This window comes from Mastomys coucha, unplaced genomic scaffold (genome assembly GCF_008632895.1).
Source record: "Mastomys coucha isolate ucsf_1 unplaced genomic scaffold, UCSF_Mcou_1 pScaffold18, whole genome shotgun sequence".
NCBI classification, from domain to species: Eukaryota; Metazoa; Chordata; class Mammalia; order Rodentia; family Muridae; genus Mastomys; species Mastomys coucha.
Genome location: NW_022196900.1, coordinates 40,935,256 through 40,940,224, shown reverse-complemented (window position 1 = coordinate 40,940,224; position 4,969 = coordinate 40,935,256).

Below are 4,969 nucleotides of genomic sequence, written 5' to 3'. Positions count from 1 at the left end.
CCAATGTCTAAAAATTGTTCTTATTTTGGGCTTGTACCACAGTAAGAGCCAAAATTTTAAGCTCTACTGAATACAAAACAAACAAACAAACAGACTTTATATATTTATGTTCATTTAAAAAATACTAGTAGTGATGTATTATTTTAAAATATACAGTTAATATGTTTGGAGTTATTTAAAATTTATATTGAGAAAAACGTATGTATTTTCAATATTGCTGTAGACAAGCATTTACATAAGACTGTTAAATTGATTGCTCTTTTATATCAAATAACTTTTATAATACTCATTTTTATTGTTAAAATATTTTATATATTTTAAAGAATATGACAAAAAATGGTATTGTAGTTATTGAAGGGGGGTCTCTGGGAAGAATTCATTTACAAAAGGGAAACAAGAATGTGATTTAGTTCTATTTACTTAAAATATGTTTTTAAATGTTAACAAATTCAGATAAATTGAAATCATGTATCTTTTCTCATCATAATGCAATAAAACTGAAATCAATAAAAAAAGAAAAAAAAAACAAAAGTTCATGACTTAAAAAAAGAAATCAAAATATAAAAACAAACTTAAATTATTTTTTTTCTGATGAATTAGGGGAGTTCATATACTGGGTGAAACAGAGCTCAAAAATATATAAGAGACAGAAGAAATAAAGAGGGGAAACTAGCTGGGGCTGTTGTAAAGGGTCACATTCAGAGAAAGGAAAGGAACATGGGACGGCAGCTCCCATTTCCTATGAACTCTCTCACCCTTGAGAAGGACAAGGCTAACACCTGATGCCAGATCTGTATGTGGGACAATGTAGGTCTAGATAGATGTGGCAGTTAGTGATTTGACTCACAAGTGATGGCCCCAAGGGAAGTACAGAGGTGTGAAATAAAGTGCTTGTGAAAGGGCGTCCCAGTGAAAACGTGTGCACCTAGTCCGTCCTGGGTCATGAGATTGTGACCTTATGGCCAGGAAGGCTGCACCTGTCTGTCTAACGAAGCAAAGGCCAGGCGTGTGGCAATTTCTCAAGGAGGAAATGTCAAGGCACCCTGACATTCCAGAAGATGAAAGGCAACTGCAAGGCTGTGTGTGGCTCAGCACCCCCACATCACCCCTCTTTGTTGGTTCAACCCCTTCGTTCCTGTGATCTTCTTATACCCAGGCCACTTATGGCAGCTGACTTTGTGGTGGTTGACCCTTAATTCCATAATAACCTTTGTCTGTTGTAGTTCAAACACTTCAAAGTTTAGTGTTAAAACATGCTTAGTTCTTTTTAAATTACATCATGCAGTACCAGAAATCATTTCATCTTTGGTTTAAATTTGTGACTCATTGTTGCCTCATATGGGGCCAATGGAAAAGATATGATCAGAAATATATCTGCAGAGTCACGGCCTAGATATGATCTTGTAACTGGATTGGGGTCAGGGATGTGTATGAACATCTTAAATGGAATGATTATGTTCTACTGAGAGATCTCTGGTTAGGTAAAGCAGAGTGTAGAATTAATCACTTCTTTTGCCTGCTATCAACTCGAGGCAGATTCCATAGGTATTTGGATCCTAGATCCTTGACAGGATTGATTTAGTTGATATATAACCTGAAATTACACTACTCAGAATTGAGTGTGAATAGGAATTAGGGAAAACAATTTCTAGTTTACTAAAATGAAGACTGTTTTACAGAACTTGGCATTCTGGGTGTAATCAGGAACTTTACTTTGTGTTATAGCACCTTCCCTGCTTATATAAGTTCACACTGGTTGAAAGAGTGCATAAAGGCCAAACCATGTCTGTCGGAGAAGACTTGCATTTCACATATCTTTTTTCTTCTATGGAAAATAGGGGCCAGGCAGTGGTGGCACATGACTTTAATCCTAGCACTTGGGAGGCGGAGACAGGCAGATTTCTGAGTTCAAGGCCACCCTGGTCTACAGAATGAGTTCTTGGACAGCCAGGGCTATACAGAAACACCCTGTCTTGAAAAAGAAAAAAGAAAGAAAGAAAATAAAATAGTTTTTTTTTCATACAATAAATTCTGGTTATGGCGTCCCCTCTCTCTACTCCTTGTTTCTCCTACCTCCTATGCCAATCACATCCAGCCCCTTTATGTCTCTTCTTAGAAACAGATATCTAAGGGATAGTAAAAATATACAATTTTTAAAAAGATAAAAATTAACACATTGAAATAGGACAAACAAGAAAAACAGCCCAAGGAAAAGCCGGAGAGGCAGAGATGCAAAGATCCATTTATTTGCACATTCAGAATTTCATAAAAACATAGAACTGGAAAGCCATATTATATATTCAAAGGACCTGTGGAGTAAAAATAAAAAATAAATATAAATTAAAAATGTAAAATTAAAAGAAGAAGAAAAAGCTCAGACATAGCTTTATGAGACAAGGAACTTCAATGCCATTGAGTACCTATTCTGTCTTCTGGTGGACAAGCACCCTGCTCTTTTAAGAGTAATTTGTTTCCTCAGTGAGACTCCCTTGGAGAAAAATAAATTTTTATTTGCAAGTAGTTATCAATTAGAAATAGCTTCTGAATTGAGGATATGATGAGGGAGGGGGAGTGACCATTTCTCCTTTGAGCTCTAGGCCCTCATCTGGAATAAGCCATGCAGGCCCCATGCATGTTGCCTTGGTCTCTGTTGCGTTTAGAAGGCCTTATGTTCCCCCACCCCACCCCACCCCCAGCTCTTACAGTCTTTTCTCCTCTTCCACAGGGTTCCCTAAACCCTGAGGGGAGTGATTTGATGTAAAGGATTTGTGTTTAGGACTGAGTGTTCCAAGGTCTCTCACTCTCTCTATAATGTCTGACTGTGAGTCTCTGTATTTGTTGCCATCTGCTGCAGGAGGAAGCAAGCCTCTGTGATAATGGCTGAGCAATATATTGGTCTATGAGTTACAGCAGAACGTTATTAGGAGTCATTTCATTGCTATGATCCTTTAATAGAAGAGTTGTCTTTGGTTTTCCTGTAGGTCCCTGGACTATGTAATCTGAGGTTCTTGGTCACTGAAGCCGTGTCAGGCATGGGTTCCCCCTGACACTGGGCCTGAAGTCAATCAAATCAGATCCTGGTTACTCCCACAACCCCTGCCCTAGCATAACTTGCAAGCAAGACACCATTGTAGATCGAAGGGTTTGTAGCTGGGTAGGTATTTACTGTTCTGATTTGGTGTGGGCATTTCACAATGTTTAAACAAGCATTTTAATCAATGGTCAGACATATAAAGAAAAGAAAAAAGAAATAGAGGTTAGCATCCAGAAGCTGAGACAGGAGAATAGCAGAGTTTGAGGGCGGCATAGGTTACAGAATAAAGACCTGTTTCAAAAACCAAGCAAACAGAAACAAGCAAAACACAAAATAAAACAGATCAAAAAAAAAATCAACCAATAAAGAAAGGGAAATTTTAAGTCACGTATCACACTGTCAATCATTTGTCCATGTTCAATACCAAGGCCCTTCCCCCTTTGCCTTTTGCTCTCAGTGGGTGTTCCCTTAAACATTCTTTTCTGCTTTCATCACAGTAATGCTTCACTGTGCTCCTCAGCTGTTCTGAGGAGGAATGAGCAACTGTGAAGAGTTTGCAAGCTTAAGCAATGCACTGTTCTTCCTTATCACGCCTCTTCCTGTTTCTCTTGGTATTCCCTCCACTGCAATCTCCTCCCTCTAGTGCTGTGATTTGAGCCTAGGGTCCTGAGCATTCTATTCCTTACAACTGAACTTCCTGTTAATCCCTCTCCCTTCAGTTTATCCTTTCTTTCTTTTTTCTTTCTTCCTTCCTTCCTTTCTTTCTTTCTTCCTTCCTTTCTTTTTTTTCTAAATTTTGCTTCCTTTTTTTTGTCTCCCCCTTTCTCTGTCTCTCAGTCTGTCTGTCTGCCTTCCTGCCTGCCTTCCTGTCTGTTTGTCTGTTCTTATATTTCAAGTTTTTGACTATAAATGTGATGTGTTCTCTTACTGGTTGGAGTAGATTTAACAGTTTCCTTTTAATACTGTTCACTGGTGTTTATTATTCTGCATCTCATCATGCTTTCACAACCACCATAGAGCAGTTTCTCTAAAATAAAATTATAAATTAAGTAGGGGCTGGAGAGATGGCCCAGGATTTGAAAGCACTTGCTGCCCTTCCAGAGTTCCTGAGTTCGCTTCCCAGAACTTACTCAGACACTTACAAACATCTGTAACTCCAGTCCCAGGGAGGAATCCAGTGTTGTTTTCTGGCATCTATATGCACATGGTGCATAGACATACATGCAGACAAAGTAAGAACAAAAGCAACAAATGTACACATAAAATAAATAATAAATAAAATTTAATAAGAAAGTTGTTCTCTTACTATGTCATGTTCAACACAGTCAGTGCTCAGTTAACTTCAACAAAGTTCACAAAGCTGCACAATTAGGAGACATTTTATCTAAAGGCAAATTACCCTTCTCTGAATCCAGAGATTGTGTGCTTAATCAGTAGTAAATGCTTTCTTTCTCTGTTGGTCAAAATCTCCAGAGATCAGCTCCTTCCTCCACCTGATTGCAACTCTTTACAGACATGGGGTTTCTGAGAATACCAAACATTCTGTCACCCAGAACCTCTCCTTCCTTCCTCATCAACTTAGAGCCTCTCTTCTCATGTTTACTAAACTTGTAGAACCCATCTGCTCAATGGGAATAGAGACTATCTTATCATTTTATAGTAGTGAATATGCAGGCCAGGAGACAGAGGCAGGCAGAGCTCTGTGAGTTCTGGGGCAGTGTGGTATACATACCAAGTTCCAGGACATCTAGAGTTACATGGTGAGCCACCCCCTGAGCCTGCTCCTCTACTCCCATGCCACACCTCACATTAAACAATCCAAACAAAAAGAATGATTGAACTTTGGGCTAGAGCGCTAGAGGCCTCAGTGATTGAGAGCACTTGCTGCCTTTGAAGAGGCTCTGAGTTTAGTTCTTTTTTTTTTCTTTTTTTTTT